Here is a 24,772-nt window from a genome sequence, read left to right as displayed (position 1 = left end):
ATATTACAATAAACAAGTAAGGAAGGAAACGCTGGAGAGACTTCTGGAATTTGTGCAGACTTGGATCCCAGAAGCAACCATGAAGATTATGGAAAGTAGAATTGGGATCTTGAGGAACATGTATAGGAGGGAGCATAAGACGATCCAGGCTTCCTGGAGATCAGGAGCATCAGCAGATGATGTATATGTACCCAGGCTGTGGTATTTCCAAAAACTGCGTTTTCCCTCCACCCCAGCATAGGCTGATGAGGAACAACCTGGGCCTTCCATCCTGGAAGAACCGGATGCGCCCAGCTGGAGCCAGGTATATTATTTTTCTACAGATTGATTGTCCTAATATTAATTTTGTTAACTAGATGTTCTAATTGATTACCTATTAAGGATTGTATTCAAAAAATGATGTATACATATCAATTGACAGTAGTGGCCAAAAATGTTTGTCACCAGCTTGAAAAAATGCTGGGGTCAGAATGATACTCTTTTATATGTATTAACATTGAATTTGCAAGTCATGAGCTGAAAATTGTGTGTGATTGATGAACCAAAAACTAAAACTATGTCCCTTTTTTATACACAGGATGAGCTTAGCCAGGAGGAAGGTTTGGAAAGTGGCAGGCAGGAGGCCGGGCCCAGTGACAGCCAGAAGGTGGCCATGCCCAGTGACAGCCAGGAGGTGGGCGGGCCCAGTGTCAGCCAGGAAGTGGCCAGGCCCAGTAGGAGCCTCACACAATCCCAGGTGCCTCCCCTCTGCCTTCAAACAAAAGGCCCAAGAAGGGGACGGTGATGGAGGAGGCATCACTGCGCCTCATTAGGGAAGCAACGGATGTCCTGAGGAGCCCCTGAAGCTCAAGAGGCCTATGGCTGCTATTTAGCCACCAGGTTGCTAGAATTTGAGAAAGGCCAACACCTCCTCTGTGAGGGACTATTTGCTGAGGCCCTTCAGAAGGGGTTGAGAGCCAGATAACTGAGAACAGCCACATATATGATCTCACCCATCCTCCTCCTCCAGCTCCTCCTCCTGTGACAAGTCCACCATCAGAGCCACAGCCTCCAAGGAAGGCTGCAGGGAAGGTTGCAGGGAAGGCTGCAGGGAAGGCTGCAGCGAAGAGAAGAAAGTGATGACCTTGATTCAGTCTGGTCTGACAGAAGACGCAGGCTGGTGTAGTACCACAGCCTGGGGACATATATGTCATCTACTGCTGGTCTTGATCTCTGGGATTCCTGGACCAGATTGTGCTCCCTATTATATGGACTCCTCAAGATTCCAATTTTCTTTTCCACAGACTTGATGTGTGCCCTGGGGCCAAAAGGGCTTCACAAACTCCAAAAGTTTCTCCAGCATTGCCTTCATCTTTATTTTGTTAACCAGAGTAAATGGATATTCTTGTTTCTAAAAATACTTGCCTATGTGTTTTTATTCAAATACATTTCTATAAAAGACAATGTCAAATTAACAAGGGACACAAAAAAAAAATTCTAATGTTATTGTGGTAACTTGATACACAAAAAAATAAAACAATAATGTTATTGTGGTAACTTGACACACACACAAAAAATATATATATATAATGTTATTGTGGTAACTTGACACACAAAAAAAAAAAAATGGAGATCACTAGAAATTTTTTTTTTTTTAATCCTAAAAAAAAGATCTTGATAAAATCAAAAATAATAAAAGATGACTCAAAAAAAAAATGGTAAACATTATTATGGAGATTGGGCTTTTAAACAATACAATATTATTCATGAGATCAGGAGAAATAATTCAGAAATCAATTTGTGAGAACTCTGTGTGAATATGAGCAGCAAAATTTCATTCTTCTAGCATTATAAAGAAGACAATAATGCGCTGCATTAAACGATCACAGAATATGCAGCGCGAAGAATGTGCTAGCTCCATTACGAAAGCTAGTTTTACCAGTACTTGCTTCAGAGCATGCGTCGTTTTTGGTCAGTCGGAACAGCATACAGACGAGCGGTTTTCTCGATAGCAACTGGTTTCGGCGAAAGATTTGAAACATGTTCAATTTCTAAAGTCTGTCAGATTTTTTGACAGAAAAGGTCCGATGAAGCCCACACACAATTGGAATGTTGGACCTTTGATGCCGAAAAGTCCGCTCGTGTGTACGCGGCATTAGTTAAATATGTATTTTATACATATTATTTAAATAGCTTTTGATGTTCAAAACTACAATTGTTTTTCACTTATTTAAATGTTCTTGCTAACAAAATATACCTGCTTTCTATCTTATCAATATAAAAAGTGACATGCATTAACATGCTTAACTTGTTTGATAATGATATTTGAGTGTGCAGTCTGTAGGCATGGGCGAGTGAGCATGATTATACTGGCAAGTGCTAGTAATCACTGTTTTCTCACCATGTGTGTAAACTTGCCTTTAATAAATCAATTCTCAAAAGTCTTTTTATAACTGAGAGAGTGCACTGCAAATGTCTCTTGAGTGTTTTTAATGCCAAGATATAATAATTCTGCACAATTTAGAAAATACTGATCCATGTTAGTTAAAATTGTACTAAAGGCAAAGCATTCTTTATTTAATGCATTCACAGAATTAGGTAGAAAATGTCCCAGTACATTCACAACCCCCGTCCCCAAACACTTACTTGTTGTCCCTTGTCACTGCCACTGTGTCCCATGAGGATCTGCACCATTACACAAATTTCTGACCTGTAGAGAAGAGGGGAGGGTAGAGAAGGGTAGGATAGGCTCCTGTAGCTGTCTGTTAGGAACTGGGAGGATGGAGCAGGGTTGTGGCTTGCTGAGTCCTGTGTTTTTCACTAGATCCACACAGCCCTGGACAGGAGTATGAATGCACAGGTTAGTTGAAGGAGACACTTGAAAATAAGTAGGAGAGCCAGAGATTCAGAGACTGACCAGGAAAGCAAAAAAGCCAGATTGTCATTTAGGCTGGGTTCGCATATTAGCATGCAGCGGCTCACAGCAAGAGTCCTCATTTGTCATTTCAGATCTGATTTCAGCCCAAATTTTTGTCTGAATTCAGAGCTGAAAAGAACCAAAAGATGCACAGGGCTTCTGGGCAAATTGCAGCGGAGCTACTGAGGAGATATGTGAACCGGCTCCATAGAGAGCCGGTCACAATCTCCTGCTGTGCAAATTAGATGCGGGGAAATACACATCCAAGCAGACTATACATACTACGTAAGGCTGAATTCCTTGAATGGAATTTTAAAAAATGACTGAAAGAGGAAGATTACTATTAATACTGGTGGTCAGTTTCTCATTAAGATTTCTTAATTACTATTAGTGGCTACTAGGGAAAGATAATGTTCACATTGCTAGTGACTCATGTGAATGTGTACCCTAATTCATTGCTATGTGGATATATTTTCAGAGTTTAAAAAAAATTAAAAACGCTTTTGTGATGAATCAGTGGAGCACGCCCCATTGCTATCAATAAAGTGTGCTCCAGCGAAAAACTTACCAGATGATTACTGGATGAAGAGAATGCAGCAATCATCCAAAAAGGAATCCCAAGCTCCATGCCTTGCCTCCGTGGTAAAATCTGGTCACCCATCGGGATTTAACATGGGAAGTATAGTACTCACTTATAAGGAAAGGCCATATGGAACATGAGCACCTAATATAACTTGGTACTAACATTTTATAGGTAAAGTTGATCCAGGGAAAATCTGATTGCCTCTCGGGGGATCAGGAAGGAATTTTTTCCCCTGCTGTAGCAAATTGGATCATGCTTTGCTGGGGTTTTTTGCCTTCCTCTGGATCAACTGTGGGTGAAGGTGTCAGGGCTGGGCTCAGCCCTTCCTTCTCAGAGCTCTGTGCTCAGCTGTCGGTTAATTGCCAGTACTCTTCATTCCACAGTGACTCACCTGGTCTTCATTTCCTGCTCGTCATCTAGCCCTGCTGGCTATTTAAACTGCCTGGATCAGATCTTCTGTGCCTTCTCCTGGTCAACATATCTGGATACTCTCTGCTGTGTTTTCCTGTTAAAGACTTTTGCCTGGCTGACTTCTCTTCTGGTTCCTGATCCTGTTTACTGCCTTTACTACGCTGATCTCTGAATTCCTGTTTCACTGGCTTGTTCCGACTACCTGCTGTGGTTACGGAACCCTGGCTATGTTTTGACTACATTTGCTTTGTTTGTACCATTTTACCTTTTTATTAAAGTGTGATTTTCACTGCACTTTTGTCTCAGTCTGATTCATGGTTCCTGACAGAAGGACTTTTTTTATATGGGATTGTATGATTTTTTTATTTTTTTATTATTGGTTGAACTAGATGGACTTGTGTCTTTTTTCAACCTAACTGTAAATGTAACTATGTAACAATGTTCAAACCAATTGCAAACTGGTAAAACTTAAGTTGCTGCTTTCATCTGCAGTAGTAACTGCACACACTGAGGATAAGAACTTTTCCTGTAATTTTTTATTGCAATGCTTGTGTAAATTGTAAACAATCAAATATTTACTCCAAAATATGATCAACAAAGTCTGCTGATTAAAATTATATAACATATACAAAGAATTGCTAAAGATCAAATCCAGTTGGTGAGGATGAAAATTTGCATGAGAGACTTTTAAAATTCCCTGCCTTCACTTAGATGAGGATTTGGTGCTAACTTAGTAATCATCCGACTCACCCAACATCATTTATATATATATATATATATATATATATATATATATATATATATATATATATATACACACACAATGGGGACAGAAAGTATTCAGACCCCTTAAATTTTTCACTCTTTGTTATGTTGCAGCCATTTGCTAAAATATTTAAGTTCATTTTTTTTCCTCATTAATGTACACACAGCACCCCATATCATATTGACAGAAAAACACAGAATTGTTGACATTTTTGCAGATTTATTAAAAAAGAAAAACTGAAATATCACATGGTCCTAAGTATCCAGACCCTTTGCTCAGTATTTAGTAGAAGCACCCTTTTGATCTAATACAGCCATGAGTCTTTTTGGGAAAGATGCAACAAGTTTTTCACACCTGGATTTGGGCATCCTCTGTCATTCCTCCTTGCAGATCCTCTCAAGTTCTGTCAGGTTGGATGGTAAACATTGGTGAACAGCCATTTTTAGGTATCTCCAGAGATGGTCAATTGGGTTTAAGTCAGGGCTCTGGCTGGGCCATTCAAGAACAGAGCTGTTGTGAAGCCACTGCTTTGTTATTTTAGCTGTGTGCTTAGGGTCTTGTTGGAAGGTAAACCTTCGGCCCAGTCTGAGGTCCTGAGTACTCTGGAGAAGGTTTTCATCCAGGATATCCCTGTACTTGGCCGCATTCATCTTTCTCTCGATTGCAACCAGTCGTCCTGTCCCTGCAGCTGAAAAACACCCCCACAGCATGTTGCTGCCACCACCATGCTTCACTGTTTGGACTGTATTGGACAGGTGATGAGCAGTGCCTGGTTTTATCCACACATACTGCTTAGAATTAAGGCCAAAAAGTTCTATCTTGGTCTCATCAGACCAGAGAATCTTATTTCTCACCATCTTGGAGTCCTTCAGGTGTTTTTTAGCAAATTCCATGCGGGCTTTCATGTGTCTTGCACTGAGGAGAAGCTTCCGTTGGTCCACTCTGTCATAGAGCCCTGACCGGTGGAGGGCTGCAGTGATGGTTGACTTTCTACAACTTTCTCCCACCTCCCGACTGTGCTCTTAGGAACCTTAAGTGCAGCAGAAATTTTTTTGTAACTTTAGCCAGATCTGTGCCTTGCCACAATTCTGTCTCTGAGCTCTTCAGGCAGTTCCTTTGACCTCATGATTCTCATTTGCTCTGACATGCACTGTGAGCTGTAAGGTCTTATATAGACAAGTGTGTGGCTTTCCTAATAAAATCCAATCAGTATAATCAAACACAGCTGGACTCAAATGAAGGTGTAGAACCATCTCAAGAATTATCAGAAGAAATGGACAGCATCTGAGTTAAATATATGAGTGTCACAGCAAAGAGTCTGAATACTTAGGACCATATGATATTTTAGTTTTTCTTTTTTAATACTTCTGCAAAAATGTCAACAATTCTGTGTTTTCTGTCAATATGGGGTGCTGTTTGTACATTAATGAGGAAAAAAAATGAACTTAAATGATTTTAGCAAATGGCTGCAATATAACATAGAGTGAAAAATTTAAGGGGGTCTGAATACTTTCCGTCCCCACTGTATATATATATATCTTATTTCTCACCATCTTGGAGTCCTTCAGGTGTTTTTTAGCAAATTCCATGCGGGCTTTCATGTGTCTTGCACTAAGGAGAAGCTTCCGTCGGTCCACTCTGTCATAAAGCCCTGACTGGTGGAGGGCTGCAGTGATGGATGACTTTCTACAACTTTCTCCCACCTCCCGACTGTGCTCTTAGGAACCTTAAGTGCAGCAGAAATTTTTTTGTAACTTTAGCCAGATCTGTGCCTTGCCACAATTCTGTCTCTGAGCTCTTCAGGCAGTTCCTTTGACCTCATGATTCTCATTTGCTCTGACATGCACTGTGAGCTGTAAGGTCTTATATAGACAAGTGTGTGGCTTTCCTAATAAAATCCAATCAGTATAATCAAACACAGCTGGACTCAAATGAAGGTGTAGAACCATCTCAAGAATTATCAGAAGAAATGGACAGCATCTGAGTTAAATATATGAGTGTCACAGCAAAGAGTCTGAATACTTAGGACCATGTGATATTTAAGTTTTTCTTTTTTAATACTTCTGCAAAAATGTCAACAATTCTGTGTTTTCTGTCAATATGGGGTGCTGTGTGTACATTAATGAGGAAAAAAAAAAATGAACTTAAATGATTTTAGCAAATGGCTGCAATATAACATAGAGTGAAAAATTTAAGGGGGTCTGAATACTTTCCGTCCCCACTGTATATATATATATATATATATATATATATATATATATATATATATATATATATATATATATATGCAATCAGCCAACAATAGATCACTATAGAAACATCAACTCTGCCAGAGATACCATACTGACACAGGAAGTGCCATAACATCACAACATCACCGCTTTACTTCCTATGTAAACACTATGCAGAAACATTGGGGTGCATATTTACTAAAGGTAAACAGACTGTGCACTTTCGAGGACTTGACAAAGCACATCCGTGTGAAATGCATCATCAAGGCAACCATTTATGCTTGATGCCCACGTCGGCTCTCTGAGGATTCCTTTTGACTTCCCTCTGGTGACTGGTTGTATCATCCCCGACGAGCCGGCATGCCTAGTCGGCATATACGACTGGATCATTGGCTATCGGCTGTCATCTATCTTTCCCAATACCGATATCCTTACGGAGGTGTGTTTCTGTTCTTCCATCACAGATCGAGTGCGTGGTAACTGGTACTACTTAATATCTTTTATAGGTATATGACTTGTTAGTTACTTCATGATTGTGATAAAGGATTATACACCAAGGGTCACATAGCGGTCCCTCCATGACTATAGCTATACGTACATCAACCATGGATCCTATATGTGAATGTGAGTGTAACTGCGCTGACTTCAAGTGAAATAGAAAAAAGCAGCTACAAAAAATGTGACAAACATATAAAGCATAAATGGTGAATGTTGTAGCGCTAGTACATGTACACATAGCTTTTCAAATAAAACAGTGCAAAGAGTCAAATGTTTAAATGACAAATATAAAAGGACAAAGGTGAAAAAAGTCCAATAGATGAACTAAATCTGTTATAGATGGCTGAGTCCGAGACCCAACTGGACAGCAGGGCACTCTCTCATCTGGGTGGTATGAAAAAAAGGAATGCTTCCAATAGTGTAGATCAAAAAAGTATGGCATATGCTCAGGGCTTTTTTTCTCAGAGAAAAGGTGCAGGAACTCACCCCCCTCCCCTAGGTCATGCCCGTCTCCGCCCCCTAGAACTGCCTATTGTCTCCACCCCTACACACCAAGCACTGCCCCCTTTAGAGAACAGGAAACCAAGTATATTTAGGGGGATATATAACAGATTTTTGTATGGAATTTGTTTATAAAAGCAAAGAACTAATATGTACAAAACATTAGAAATATCCAGTAACCAAAGTAATCTCAGAGGCACTTTCATATATCCCCATATTCAGCAAGAGACAGCCCACATATATACACACACAGCAAGAGACAGCCTGCATATATACACACAGCAAGAGACAGCCCACATATATACACACAGCAAGAGACAGACCACATATATACACACAGCAAGAGACAGCACACATATATACACACACAGCAAGTGACAGCCCACATATATATACACACACAGCAAGAGACAGCCCGCATATATACACACAGCAAGAGACAGCCCATATATATACACACAGCAAGAGACAGCCCACATATATACACACACAGCAAGAGACAGCCTGCATATATACACACAGCAAGAGACAGCACACATATATACACACACAGCAAGAGACAGCCCACACATATATATACACACACAGCAAGAGACAGCCCACATATATACACACAGCAAGAGACAGCCCACATATATACACACACAGCAAGAGACAGCCCACATATATACAAACACAGCAAGAGACAGCCCACATATATACACACAGCAAGAGACAGCACACATATATACACACTCAGCAAGAGACAGCACACATATTACATAGTTACATAGTAGGTGAGGTTGAAAAAAGACACAAGTCCATCAAGTCCAACCTATGTGTGTGATTATGTGTCAGTATTTCATTACATATCCCTGTATGTTGCGGTCATTCAGGTGATTATCTAATAGTTTCTTGAATCTATCAATGCTCCCCGCTGAGACCACCACCTGTGGAAGGGAATTCCACATCCTTGCCGCTCTCACAGTAAAGAACCCTCTACGTAGTTTAAGGTTAAACCTCTTTTCTTCTAATTGTAATGAGTGGCCACGAGTCTTATTAAACTCTCTTCTGCGAAAAAGTTTTATCCCTATTGTGGGGTCACCAGTACAGTATTTGTAAATTGAAATCATATCCCCTCTCAAGCGTCTCTTCTCCAGAGAGAATAAGTTCAGAGCTCGCAACCTTTCCTCATAACTAAGATCCTCCAGACCCTTTATTAGCTTTGTTGCCCTTCTTTGTACTCGCTCCATTTCCAGTAGACATGTGCACACTGAAATATTTCGTTTCGGAATTTCGTTTTCGTCTGAAAAATAAATTTATTTAGTTACTCCCGAAATTCGTTTTTATTTATTTCGTTTTTCGTTAAAAATTGCATTCGTCCGAAAATCCAAATTAAGGTCGAATCTGTCATTGAAGGCTTATGGTGTCTGTCGAATGTTCAAAGAAGATTCGACGGAGCAGCTAAACTGTACAACGCCGTATAGTTTACCTGCTCCGTCGAATCTTCTTAGAACTTTCAACAGACACCATAAGCCAAAGTACGTGTGTACTTAGTTCTAGCTATTTTACTGCTCCACCTCTTTGGTTACAATCAGCCAATAACATTCATCATCATCATTATTTTTATTTATCTTTTCTCCCCTATGTCGAATCTTTTCTCCTCTACGTCGAATCTTTCCTCCCCTACGTCGAATCTTTCCTCCCCTACGTCGAATCTTTTCTCTCTACGTCGAATCTTTTCTCTCTATGTAGAATAATCTTGGACTAATAGAGCTAAGGTTAGGCACATTCGACCACAGGTTTGATGGACACAGATTGTTATTGTCATCATCATATCGAATCTCCTATCTATATCGAACTGTTGTAGCAACGAAAACGAAAATAAAGCATTTGTTTATGTCGGATCTTTCGTTTTTCGGACTCTGCACAATACCTGAAATTCGGACGAAAATGCATTCGGACGAAAACGAATGCACATGTCTAATTTCCAGTACATCCCTTCTGAGGACTGGTGCCCAGAACTGGACAGCATACTCCAGGTGCGGCTGGACCAGAGTCTTGTAGAGCGGGAGAATTATCGTTTTATCTCTGGAGTTGATCCCCCTTTTAATGCATGCCAATATTCTGTTTGCTTTATTAGCAGCAGCTTGGCATTGCATGCCATTGCTGAGCCTATCATCTACTAGGACCCCCAGGTCTTTTTCCATCCTAGATTCCCCCAGAGGTTCTCCCCCCAGTGTATAGATTGCATTCATATTTTTGCCACCCAAATGCATTATTTTACATTTTTCTACATTGAACCTCATTTGCCATGTAGTCGCCCACCCCATTAATTTGTTCAGGTCTTTTTGCAAGATTTCTACATCCTGCGGAGAAGTTATTGCCCTGCTTAGCTTAGTATCGTCTGCAAATACAGAGATTGAACTGTTTATCCCATCCTCCAGATCGTTTATGAACAGCACAGAACCCTGGGGAACCCCACTACCCACCCCTGACCATTCTGAGTATACCCCATTTATCACCACCCTCTGAACACACCCTTGTAGCCAGTTTTCAATCCATGTACTCACCCTATGGTTCATATATACACACACAGCAAGAGACAGCCCGCATATATACACACAGCAAGAGACAGCCCACATATACACACACACAGCAAGAGACAGCCCACATATATACACACACAGCAAGATCCCACATATGTACACACAGCAAGAGACAGCCCATATATACACACACAGCAAAAGACAGCCCACATATATACAAACACAGCAAGAGACAGCCCGCATATACACACACACCAAGAGACAGCTGACATATATACACACAGCAAGAGACAGCCCACATATATACACACACAGTAAGAGACAGCCCTATATACACACAGCAAGAGACAGCCCACATATACACACACAGCAAGAGACAGCCCACATATATACACACAGCAAGAGACAGCTCATATATATACACACAATAAGAGACAGCCCACATATATACACACACAGCAAGAGACAGCCCACATATATACACACAGCAAGAGACAGCCCACATATACACACACAGCAAGAGACAGCCCACATATATACACACACACAGCAAGAGACAGGCTACATATATATACACACACAACAAGAGACAGCCCACATATATACACACACAGCAAGAAACAGCCCACATATATACACACACACAGCAAGAGACATCCCACATATATACACACAGCAAGAGACAGCCCACATATATATATATACACACACACACACACACACACACACACACACACAGCAAAAGACAGCCCACACATATAAACACACAGCAAGAGATAGCCCACATGTATATTCAGCAAGAGACAGCCCACATGTACAGTGGTGATGGAAAGTATTCAGACCCCCTTACATGTTTCACTCTTTGTTATATTGCAGCCATTTGCTAAAATCATTTAAGTTCAATTTTTTTCCTCATTAATGTACACACAGCACCCCATATTGACAGAAAAACACAGAATTGTTGACATTTTTGCAGATTTATTAAAAAAGAAAAACTGAAATATCACATGGTCCTAAGTATTCAGACCCTTTGCTCAGTATTTAGTAGAAGCACCCTTTTGATCTAATACAGCCATGAGTCTTTTTGGGAAAGATGCAACATTGTCTTGTTGGAAGGTAAACCTTCGGCCCAGTCTGAGGTCCTGAGCACTCTGGAGAAGGTTTTTGTCCAGGATATCCCTGTACTTGGCCGCATTCATCTTTCCCTCAATTGCAACTAGTCGTCCTGTCCATGCAGCTGAAAAACACCCCCACAGCATGATGCTGCCACCACCAGGCTTCACTGTTGGGACTGTATTGTATTATTTGCTAAAATCATTTAAGCAAAAAACACAGAATTGTTAAAATTTTTGCAGATTTATTGAAAAAGAAAAACTGAAATATCACATGGTCCTAATTATTCATACCCTTTGCTGTGACACTCATATATTTAACTCAGGTGCTGTCCATTTCTCTGATCATCCTTGAGATGGTTCTACACCTTCATTTGACTGAGCTGAGCTATCGGGGGGAGAAGAGCCTTGGTGAGAGAGAGGTAAAGAAGAGCTCAAAGATCACTGTGGCTGAGCTCCAGAGATGCAGTCGGGAGATGGGAGAAAGTTGTAGAAAGTCAACCATCACTGCAGCCCTCCACCAGTCGGGGCTTTATGGCATAGTGGCCCGACAGAAGCCTCTCCTCAGTGCAAGACACATGAAAGCCCATATGGAGTTTGCTAAAAAACACCTGAAGGACTCCAAGATGGTGAGAAATAAGATTCTCTGGTCTGATGAGACCAAGAAAGAACTTTTTGGCCTTAATTCTAAGCGGTATGTGTGGAGAAAACCAGGCACTGCTCATCACCTGTCCAATACAGTCCCAACAGTGAAGCATGGTGGTGACAGCATCATGCTGTGGGGGTGTTTTTCAGCTGCAGGGACAGGACAACTGGTTGCAATCGAGGGAAAGATGAATGCGGCCAAGTACAGGGATATCCTGGACGACAACCTTCTCCAGAGTGCTCAGGACCTCAGACTGGGCCGAAGGTTTACCTTCCAACAAGACAATGACCCTAACCACACAGCTAAAATAATGAAGGAGTGGCTTCACAACAACTCTGTGACTGTTCTTGAATGGCCCAGCCAGAGCCCTGACTTAAACCCAATTGACCATCTCTGTAGAGACCTAAAAATGGCTGTCCACCAACGTTTACCATCCAACCTGACAGAACTGGAGTGGAGCAAGGAGGAATGGCAGAGGATCACCAAATCCAGGTGTGAAAAACTTGGTGCATCTTTCCCAAAAAGACTCATGGCTGTATTAGATCAAAAGGGCGCTTCTACTAAATACTGAGCAAAGGGTCTGAATACTTAGGACTGTGTGATATTTCAGTTTTTCTTTTTTAATAAATCTGCAAAAATGTCAATAATTTCTGTCAATATGGGGTGCTGTGTGTACATTAATGAGGAAAAAAATGAACTTAAATGATTTTAGCAAATGGCTGCAATATAACAAAGAGTGAAACATTTAAGGGAGTCTGAATACTTTCTGTCCCCACTGTATATATCCAGCAAGAGACAGCCCACATGTATATATCCAGTAAGAGACAGCCCGCATGTATATCCAGCAAGAGACAGCTCACATGTATACATCCAGCAAGAGACAGCCCACATGTATATCCAGCAAGAGACAGCCCACATGTATACATCCAGCAAGAGACAGCCCACATGTATATATCCAGCAAGAGACAACCCACATGTATATATCCAGCAAGAGACAGCCCACTTGTATATCCAGCAAGAGACAGCCCACATGTATATCCAGCAAGAGACAGCCCACATGCATATATCCAGCAAGAGACAACCCATATGTATATATCCAGCAAGAGACAGCCCACATGTATATTCAGAAAGAGACAGCCCACATGTATATATCAAGCAAGATACAGCCCACATGTATATCCAGAAAGAGACAGCCCACATGTATACTTCCAGCAAGAGACAGCCCCCATGTACATATCCAGCAAGAGACAGCCCACATGTATACATCCAGCAAGAGACAGCCCACATCTATACAGTGGGGACGGAAAGTATTCAGACCCCCTTAAATTTTTCACTCTTTGTTATATTGCAGCCATTTGCTAAAATCATTTAAGTTCAATTTTTTTCCTCATTAATGTACACACAGCACCCCATATTGACAGAAAAACACAGATTTGTTGACATTTTTGCAGATTTATTAAAAAAGAAAAACTGAAATATCACATGGTTCTAAGTATTCAGACCCTTTGCTGTGACACTCATATATTTAACTCAGGTGCTGTCCATTTCTTCTGATCATCCTTGAGATGGTTCTACACCTTCATTTGAGTCCAGCTGTGTTTGACTATACTGATTGGACTTGATTAGGAAAGCCACACACCTGTCTATATAAGACCTTACAGCTCACAGTGCATGTCAAATGAGAATCATGAGGACAAAGGAACTGCCTGAAGAGCTCAGAGACAGAATTGTGGCAAGGCATAGATCTGGCCAAGGTTACAAAAAAAAATGCTTCTGCACTTAACATTCCTAAGAGCACAGTGGCCTCCATAATCCTTAAATGGAAGATGTTTGGGATGACCAGAACCCTTCCTGGAGCTGGCCTTCCGGCCAAACTGAGCTATCGAGGAAGTAGAGCCTTGGTGAGAGAGGTAAAGAAGAACCCAAAAATCACTGTGGCTGAGCTCCAGAGATGCAGTCGGGAGATGGGAAGAAATTGTAGAAAGTCAACCATCACTGCAGCCCTCTACCAGTTGGGGCTTTATGGCAGAGTGTCCCGATGGAAGCCTCTCCTCAGTGCAAGACACAGGAATCCCGCATGGAGTTTGCTAAAAAACACCTGAAGGACTCCAAGATGGTGAGAAATAAGATTCTCTGGCCTGATGAGACCAAGATAGAACTTTTTGGCCTTAAGTCTAATCAGTATGTGTGGATAAAACCAGGCACTGCTCATCACCTGTCCAATAAAGTCCCAACAGTGAAGCCTGGTGGTGGCAGCATCATGCTGTGGGGGTGTTTTTCGGCTGCATGGACAGGATGACTGGTTGCAATTGAGGGAAAGATGAATGCGGCCAAGTACAGGGATACCCTGGACGAAAACCTTCTCCAGAGTGCTCAGGACCTCAGACTGGGCCGAAGGTTTACCTTCCAACAAGACAATGACCCTAAGCACCCTAAGTGACTGTTCTTGAATGGCCCAGCCAGAGCCCTGACTTAAACCCAATTGACCATCTCTGGAGAGACCTAAAAATGGCTGTCCACCAACGTTTACCATCCAACCTGACAGAACTGGAGAGGATCTGCAAGGAGGAATGGTAGAGGATCCCCAAATCCAGGTGTAAAAAACTTGTTGCATCTTTCCCAAAAAGACTCATGGCTGTATTAGATCAAAAGGGTGCTTCTACTAAATACTGAGCAAAGGGTCTGAATACTTAGGACCATGTGATATTTCAGTTTTTCTTTTTTAAGAAATCTGCAAAAATGTCAACAATTCTGTGTTTTTCTGTCAATATGGGGTGCTGTGTGTACATTAATGAGGAAAAAAAATGAACTTAAATGATTTTAGCAAATGGCTGCAATATAACAAAGAGTGAAAAATTTAAGGGGGTCTGAATACTTTCTGTCCCCACTGTATATCTAGCATAAGACAGCCCACATGTATATCCAGCAAGAGACAGCCCACATGCAAATATCCAGCAAGAGACAGGCCACATGCATATATCCTGGCAGCAGCATTAATAGACACATATCTAAAAAGCAAGACAACAATGACAGTTAAACAATTACCTAAAGCAGTCTTGGTCTGGCAGACAGGAGTCTCAGGGCAGGACAGGGCAGGACACCACACCACACGGCAACACTTCCTCACAAAAGGAACATCCGCTCTGCTACAGGGAGAGGTGGAGTGCATCTGATATCACTCCGCCCTGACTTCTCTTAAGGCTGCAGCCAGAACTATAGGAGCTGTTTTGGCTTATGCGGCTGTCAGCTCACTCCGCCGGCTGGCAGCAGCATAAACCAAGTGTTAAAAAAAAAAAGTCTTGCTCCCTGGCAGAGGTGCCGGAATGCAGTTCTGCCAAGAAAAAGAAGCCCTTCATATGCCCCAGTTGAAGGCCTTTTCGGTCAAAACGCGTCAGACCAGGCTTATTGCTCCTCAAATTGCCTTTTAGCTTGTGATGACAATTTTTTATTGTTGTATGCCAGTTTTTATGAATAGAAAACCATACTTTTTTGATCTACCCTATTGGAAGCATTCCTTTGTTTCATACCACCCGGATGAGAGATTGCCCTGCTGTCCAGTTGGGTCTCAGACTTTTCAGATCCAGTCTTAGTGTTCTTCCCATTGAAGGTTCGTATGGTGGCCATCCTTAACGTTGGTGGAGGCTTTGGATCCCTTGAAGTTCTGTGCGACTGCTAATTCAGGCACCCATGCCTATATGACTCTTTGTCGCTGACACTTGAGTCCACCAGCTCTGGTAAGAGTACATATACCTCTTTCTTTTATTGATGAAGTACCATATTGATGTCTTTCTGGCTGGACAGTGTCAGCACAACACGTCCCTGTTCCACCATCTTTTTGCGGACTATATATAGGCCATCTATAACAGATTTAGTTCATCTATTGGACTTTTTTCACATTTGTCCTTTTATATTTGTCATTTGAACATTTGACCCTTTGCACAGTTTTATTTGAAAATCTATGTGTACATGTATTAGCGCTACAACATTCACCATTCATGGATCCTATATGACATTGTGAATTAAATTTCTTAAATTTTCATTTAAAGATCTGAGCGCTGTTTATCTTTGACTCTGCAAGTGCAGTTGTTTCAGAGCACAGTAAATGAGGGTAAGCTCTGCTGACTTCCATCATCCAATCACGTGCAAGCAAAAATGTTGTTTTCTTTATATTCCTTGCATGTGATTGGGTATTCTTTGCAAAGTGAAAATTTTGCTTTATGCAAAATAAATATTAACAACAACAACTTTAACAATATTAACACAAAGCATATTTCATTGATCTGACTGTGATACTATAAATAAAATAAGGATAAAATATGATTGGCTACTATAGGCACTGTACACATTATTTCTGCCTTGTTAACCAGTTCCCACCCACCCACCATCAAATGGTGGAGGGGCGGTGCTGCTCTCGTTCTGGGCGGACGTCATATGACAGCAGCCCATTCAAACAGGGCATGCGCGCGATCGTGTGTGGGCAGCCCTACACTGTCAGTGGTGGCGTGTCCCCGAGACACAGCTCGTCATTGACGGGGTTGAACAGCCAATGGGCATGGCTGTTTAACACGTCATCAAGGCCGATCACAAATGGTACTTCCCCCTTGAACACAGATCCATTCACAAATGTAAACACAGATCGGTAACTGCCTGTTACCAGCTCTTCTCTCCTCACACACCGTTTCCAGTGTGAGGAGAGAAGAGCCAGGAGTAGTGCGTTACCGATTTGTGTGTTGTTTAGTGTACTGCACAAGCACAACACAAAGAGAATCTGTCACATCAGTCCTACCCCCCCATTACACCTGTCACACAACAGTCACCACATCAGTGCCCATCAGCGCCCATAAAGTGCACCTGTCACCCATCAATGCCCATAAAGTGCACATGTCACCTATCACTGCCCATAAAGTGCACCTGTCACCCATCAGTGCCCATAAAGTGTACCTGTCACAGAGACTGCCATCAGTGACCATCAGCATCACCCGTCACCCATCAGTGACCATCGCCAGTCACCCGTCAGTGACCATCATCAATCACACTGTCATCACCTATCAGTGAACGTCACATGTTATCCATTGCACAGCCCATCAGTGAACATCACCTGACACCCATCGCACAGCCCATCAATGAACGTCACCTGCCACCCATCTCACAGCCCATCAGTGATCGTTACCTGCTACCTATCATACAGCCCATCAGTGACCGTCACCTGCCACCCATCTGCCACCCATCGCACAGCCCATCAGTCACTGCCACCCGTCGCACAGCCATCAGCAGCATGTCCAAAAAAGTATATAGCAGCGAGGAGGCATTCCAGTTTCTCTTCATGACTGATGAGAGCAGCGGGGAGTTCTCATCAGATTCCATTGCCAATTCTGATTCCGAAATTTAGCATTTGAACCGATTGATAGCAGCGGATTGGCAAATGAATCGGAGGAAGAATAGGTCCCTCCTAAAAGGGCAAGCCAGGCAGCTGCCAGCAACCACAATCAAATTTCCAGGCCCAGCACCAGTGCTTCCACCAGCGATAGGCCCCAAGAGCAAATTCCCAGGCCCAATACCAGCGTTGCCACCAGTGATAGGCCTTGGAAACAAATGCCTAGGCCCAGTACCAGCTCTGCAGTATCACTACCAAGTACCAGCACAGGAACTTCAAGTCCCCCAACTACCAGCACTGGAGTGTCACATCCCACAAGAGCCAGGGCCACTACATACCTCCCAGATGGTCTTGCCAACCTGGCTGCCTTCTGACTCGGGATCAGCAGGCATTCCCCCTTTCACCGCACAGCCAGGTGTGCAAGCCAATACCCCAATTTTCTCCAAAATTGATTGCTTTTATCTATTTTTACCTGACACTTTGCTGCAATTTATCATGGACCAGACCAATCCATATGCCTAGCAGCATATTGCCAACAACCCCCAATCATCACATACCCATCCGTTTGAGTGGGAAGATTTGACGTTGGAGGAGTTCATATTGTTTATGGGCCTGACCATAAACATGGAGCTTACAAAAAAATGAAGAACATGCCTACTGGTCTACCAACCCCATCCACATGTCCAGGTCCCGATATGAAATAATTATGCGCTTCCTTCATTTCAGCGACAACACCCAGTGCCCTCCTCGAAATCATCCAAATTATAATAGAATTCACCCACTCATAAATTTCTTTTCCCAACGATTAGCAGAATGTCCCGATCAGCATATATGTGTGGATGAGTCCCTGGTACCCTTTTCAGGCCAGCTAGGACTAAAACAATATATTCCCACCAAAAGGGCCAAATATGGAGTCAAATTTTACAAGCTTTGTGAGAGAGTCACATGATATCTGTATGTGTTCCGCATATATGAAGAAAGAGATTCCCAGTTCAAGCCCCCTGATTGCCCGGCCTAGATGGGCACAACTGAAAAAATTGTATGGGACCTGGCATACCCACTGCTGAACAAAGGTTATCACATATGCCTGGTTAACTATTACACCAGCTTGCCCCTTTTCAATCACTTATACCTTGCTAAAACCCTGGCCTGCGGAATCTCCAGAAAGAACAGGAAGGGCTTCCCACCATCTCCAGTGAACAAAAAACTGCAAAGGGGGGAAAAAGCAACTTTGAGAAGCAACAAAGCGCTGGCCTTGAGGTGGAAGGATAGCAGGTTTGTGTACATGATGTCCACCATCCATGATGACACTACAGTTGAGGTTCAAAGAAGACAAGGTCCCTTTGAAAAGCCAACATGTGTCCAAGATTACAATCTCTACTTGGGAGGGGGTGGATTTCAATGACCAAATGCTTCAGCTCTATTTGGCAATAAGGAAGTCCCGTTCCTGGTACAAGAAAGTAGCAATTTATCTCATCCATTTGGCCATTTATAATGCATACATAATCTACACCAAATCCACGGAAAGCCCCACCCCCTTCCTAAAAATCATCAAAGAAGTTGTCACGTCCCTCATCTATCAACAAAGACCCCCCCCCCCCAGAAAACCTTCGCTCTGATGCTGTTAGCCGACTTCATGAGTGCCACTTCCTGGAAAACATTCCACCATCTGAAGCAGGCCGAAGACAAAAAAATATGTTGCATATGCAGCAAAAGTGGTAACCTCTGATGACACTTCCTGGGAGGGGCAAAATGCATTCGGTGGAACCTCCGGTGATGTCACTTCCGATGACTGGAACGCAAACTGCGGATAGTGGAGTGTACACTGATTTTATGTGTGAACATGTTGTAAGAAATGTGAGCTTAATAGCTATTGCTTTAACACAATTTTAAATCAAATAAATGGATTTACACTATGGATACATTCTCATCTCCTTCATACTAAAGCTGTTCAAGACATTCATTGGCTTGCTGGGAAGGGTGAGAAACTATTGATTAACCACATTAAGTCGCCCAACCGATCTGGAATTCATACTCGCCTGGCTTTCTGGGAAATCTGAGGAACCATTGATAAATTATATCAAGGCACGTAACCCACCTGGATTTGGTGTGTAGGGGCACAGAAGGAGGGGAGCACTTCTTCACCATTGACAGCAAGAATTTTTGAGCACGGACTGCACTTTATGAAGATTGTGGCACATTGTCAAATGATGGACATTTGTTATATATTATGTTTTAAGTTTTATTTTCATTTTTGTATTAGCATATTTGTTTAAAGACATCATGGTTACATTGTAAAACATAGTCTTAAAAGTTTATGCAGGATAAAAGACAGCGCTGTAGTCACGTATATCACATTTTCCATGCTTCCTCAAATAATGGCACTGCCTTCCACGTGACCTGACTCTGGCCTCTTTTTTGACTATGCCTCTGCCTACCATTTGAACTGCTTCCATGTGAACTGACCCTAGCCTGTTTTCTCGACTACGCTTCTGTCTACCACTTGGACTGCTTCCATGTGAACTGACCATGGTCTGTTTTATCAACTATGCTTCTGCCTACCGCTTGGACTGATCTGTTGCCCTGCTACTGTAGTACACAGGGGTGTCACATATGTGAGGGGCTCCAGGATTGTTTTTCCGGATGGAGAAAACACATTTTTTTGTTTTCCTCAGGTTTAGTAATTTCCAGATCAGAGATTTGGGTGGGAGAAGCCCCTGCGCCCAGGTCTTACCTGACTGAGGCCCTCAGCCAGCTGCTGACTTACTGCCATCATGCCTCTGCCTGCCGCATGAACTGACCACACCTCTGCCTGCTACCTGTACTATGGAGTGTCTGCAGGTAACAGTGTACCAGGACCAATATTATGGCTGTGCTAGCTTTCTCTGCCTGGACACTTCCTATGGACAAATACTATAGCTGTGCTGACAATATCCTTGTACTGACTATAGACAATATTCCTGCCTGCTGTCTGGATAATTACTATTGCTGTCGCTAAGCATATCTCTGCCTGCTGCCTGGGCCAATGCTCTCCTCTATGGACACTTCTAAAACCACAGGTAATACTTTTTTTTTTTTTACCCTTTCCTCAATAGAATTTATTTTGGATTGTAATTCTTGGCATGTATATGCTATGTGTTAGAAATATGAAGGGCCTTCAAAAATGAGAGGTTGTCATCAAATGATATGTGTAATTTATGCTCCTAGATCGACTGACACTGCTACTTGGATTTTGGGCCTCTGTATGTGGCCAGGCTGTGTAAAAGTCTCATACTCAGCAGGAGTAGCAGAATGTATTTTGGGGTGTAATTTTTGCTATGTACATGCTATGTGTTGGAAACATCTTATAAATGGACAACTTTGTGTAAAAAAAAATGCGTTTTCATTTTTTCCCACATTTTCCAAAAACTTCTAGTAAAAAATGAATCTTTCAAAAGACTCATTATGCCTCATAGATTATACGTTGGGGCATTTGCTTTCCAAAATGGGGTCATTTTGTGGGCGTTTCCATTGTCGTGGTGCTCCAGGGCCTTCAAAAGTGTGATAGATTGTCAGGAAATGATATGTGTAATTTATGCTCCTAGATCGCCTGACGCTGCTGCTTGAATGTTGGGCCTCTGTATGTGGCCAGGCTGTGTAAAAGTCTCACACATGTGGTATTGCCATACTCAGTAGGAGTAGCAGAATGTATTTTGGAGTGTCATGTTTGCTATGTACATGCAATGTGTTGGAAACATCTTATAAATGGACAACTTTGTGTAAAAAAAATGCACTTTCAAAGGACTCATTATGCCTAATAGATTAAACATTCGGGTGTTTGCTTTCTAAAATGGGGTCATTTTGTAGGTGTTTCCATTGTCCTGGTGCTCCAGGGCCTTCAAAAGTGTAATAGGTAGTCAACAAATTAGATATGTAATTTATGCTCCTAGAACACCTGACGGTGCTCCCTGCATATTGGGCCTCTGTATGTTGCCAGGCTGTGAAAAGTCTCACACATGTGGTATTGCCATACGTAGGAGGAGTAGCAGAGTGTATTTTGGGATGTAGTGGCAAGTATGCATATGCTGTGTGAGAGCAATAACCTGTTAATATGACAATTTTGTAAAAAGAAAAAAAATCTTCATTTTGCAAAGAATGGGGGAACAATTACAACTTCAAAAAACTCACCATGTGACTTACTAAATACCTTGGAAAAAAGGGGTCATTTGGGGGGTATTTGTACTTTCCTGGCTTGTTAAGGCCTATACACACGATCAGACTTTTTGACAACAAACATGCAAATGAGCTGTTTTAAGGCAACATCCGACCGTGTGTACGCTCCATCGGACAAACTTTTTTGGTTTTCATCGGATAAATGTTGGCTGCGCGAACAAACTTTGCAGCAACAAAAGTCCGACCAATGCAAAAGATCAGACAACAATACAGAAGTCGACCAAGGGGTGGCGCCGGAGAATTAAACGTCCTCTTTTGAAGTGTCGTCAGTACGTTGAAACATCACTACGTTCGTGTTTGTTGCTAAAAAGTCCTGCAGGGTGTATGGTTAACAAGTTCACGGCCAACGCCCTTCGTACAGAAATCCACAGGAAAGTTTGTATAAAGTCCGATCGTGTGTATGAGGCTTTAGTGTCTCAAGAAATGAGATATGCCGTCAGTAGACATGTGCATTCGTTTTTGTCCGAATGCATTTTCGTCCGAATTTCAGGTATTTTCGTTATCTTTTTAACAAACGATAACGAAAGTGCAGAATCTGAAAAACAAAAGATCCGACATAAACAAATGCTTTATTTTCGTTTTCGTTGCTACAACAGTTCGATATAGATAGGAGATTCGACATGATGATGACAATAACAATCTGTGTCCATCAAACCTGTGGTCGAATGTGCCTAACCTTAACTCTATTAGTCCAAGATTATTCTACATAGAGAGAAAAGATTTGACATAGAGAGAAAAGATTTGACGTAGGGGAGAAAAGATTCGACGTAGGGAAGAAAAGATTCAACGTAGGGGAGAAAAGATTTGATGTAGGAGAGAAAAGATAAATACAAATAATGATGATGATGAATGTTATTGGCTGAATGTAACCAAAGAGGAGGAGCAGTAAAATAGCTAGAACTAAGTACACACGTACTTTGGCTTATGGTGTCTGTTGAAAGTTCTAAGAAGATTCGACGGAGCAGGTAAACTATATGGCGTCGAATCTTCTTTGAACATTCGACAGACACCATATGCCTTCAATAACAGATTCGACCTTAATTTGGATTTTCGGACGAATGCAATTTTTAACGAAAAACGAAATAAATAAAAACGAATTTCGGGAGTAAATAAATAAATGTATTTTTCGGAAGAAAACAAAACTTCGAAGCAAAATATTTCAGTGTGCACATGTCTAGCCCTCAGTACATCAGGTGTGATCAGGTGTGATCAATTTTCAATGATTGGCACCATGGCTTGTAGACTCTATAACTTTGACAAAGACCAAATAATATACACTGATTTAGGTTATTTTTACCAAAGATATGTAGCAGTAGATAAAGTGAATATCAATCTGCACAATTTTGTGAAATAAAGTGATGTAAACAAATTTTGTATAATTAATAATAGCTGCTATGACTAACAAGTGTTCTCACTTCACTTTAAAGGTGCAAATAATCAATAGACAGTGCTGTGCTATAAAAAAACATGAATAATAATAAAGTGTAACTAAAAATGGTAATCAATAAACATATATTGCTGAAAGTTCATATATAGTATCTGTGATTGATTGAAGTGAATTAAAAAAATCAATACATCAACGGTGCAAAAATCCAAAATGCTTGTGCTTTCCTCCACCAGTCTCACAGGCTGCTCACCTCACATCTGTGTCAACTCAGCAGTGCTCCCCTCTGGGGATAATAGTGAAGGCTGGCGTGGTGCTGGCAATCACTTTCCTCCCTCAAATTGCTTATTCCCATGGGATAAAAACCCCGATCATCTCACCAGATATGATGGATATGCAAAAGAAGGAAGGCAGAATCTAGTGCTTTCCGTTTAAAATGTTTAATAATATATAAAAAAGGTGAGGTATAAAACTTACAAAGATTACCCATGCAAGCTGAAAACACATTTCAAAAACAATAGGTCTCAAGATGGCCACGATGTAACGTCAATACACAGGCTCCATCCCCTAGACGTGTATCGTCAAAGCATTGATTATTGGTTAGATTTCAAACACTATTGTTTTTGAGTGACCGCAGCTACAGGTTGATACAGGGTCGATCCTAGGGTCACAGGCACCTGGGTGCAGAAATATTTCTGGCCCCCCCGCATGAGTGTGGTCATCTTACTAACTCCTCCCCTTTCGCGGGGGGGATACAGTGGTACTATTTGATGGGCACAGTGACAGCATTTGATGTGGCACTATTTGATGGGCATAGTGGCAGCATTTTATGTGGCACTATTTGATGGACACAGTGACAGCATTTGATGTGGCACTATTTGATGGACACAGTGGCAGCATTTGATGGGGCACAGTGGCAGCATTTGATGGGCACAGTGGCAGCGTTGATGGGGCACAGTGGTGGCATTTGATGGGCACAGTGGCTGCGTTTGATGGCACAGTAGCTGTGTTTGATGGGCACAGTGGCTGCATTTGATGGCGCAGTGGCTGCGTTTGATGGGCACAGTGGCTGTGTTTGATGAGCACAGTGGCGGTGTTTGATGGGCACAGTAGGTGTTTGATAGGCACAGTGGTTGTGTTTGATGGGCACAGTGGCTGCATTTGATGGGCATAGTGGCGGCGTTTGATGGCACAGTCACGGCATTTGATTGGCACAGTGGTGGCATTTGATGGGCACAGTGGCTGCATTTGATGGCACAGTGGCTGCATTTTATGGGCACAGTGGCTGCGTTCAATGGCACAGTGGCTGCATTTGATGGGCAAAGTGGCTGCATTTAATGGCACAACTTACTAGTAGAACAGCCTGGTGGCAGAATGGATAGGGTTACGAGCCTCCAGAACAGTCAGCGTCTGGTTGCAACAACAGGCTCAAGCAGCGGCAGCTGACAGGTGCTATGCTGGTGCAGTGCAGATGGACAGCGTGCTCAGCTCAGTCACTCAGAGGCAGGCAGCTCCCCTCCTTCTGGCTCTGAGCCATGCTGTCTGAAGAACATGGAAGAGGTAAGTGGGGCTAGTTTACTAGGCGTGGAGCGTTCTGAATGCTGGGGCGGCTCCGGCCTCTGATGTCACT

This window comes from Aquarana catesbeiana, linkage group LG01, assembly GCF_042186555.1.
Source record: "Aquarana catesbeiana isolate 2022-GZ linkage group LG01, ASM4218655v1, whole genome shotgun sequence".
In the NCBI taxonomy this organism is placed as follows: Eukaryota; Metazoa; Chordata; class Amphibia; order Anura; family Ranidae; genus Aquarana; species Aquarana catesbeiana.
Note: the sequence above shows the minus strand (reverse complement) of the source record.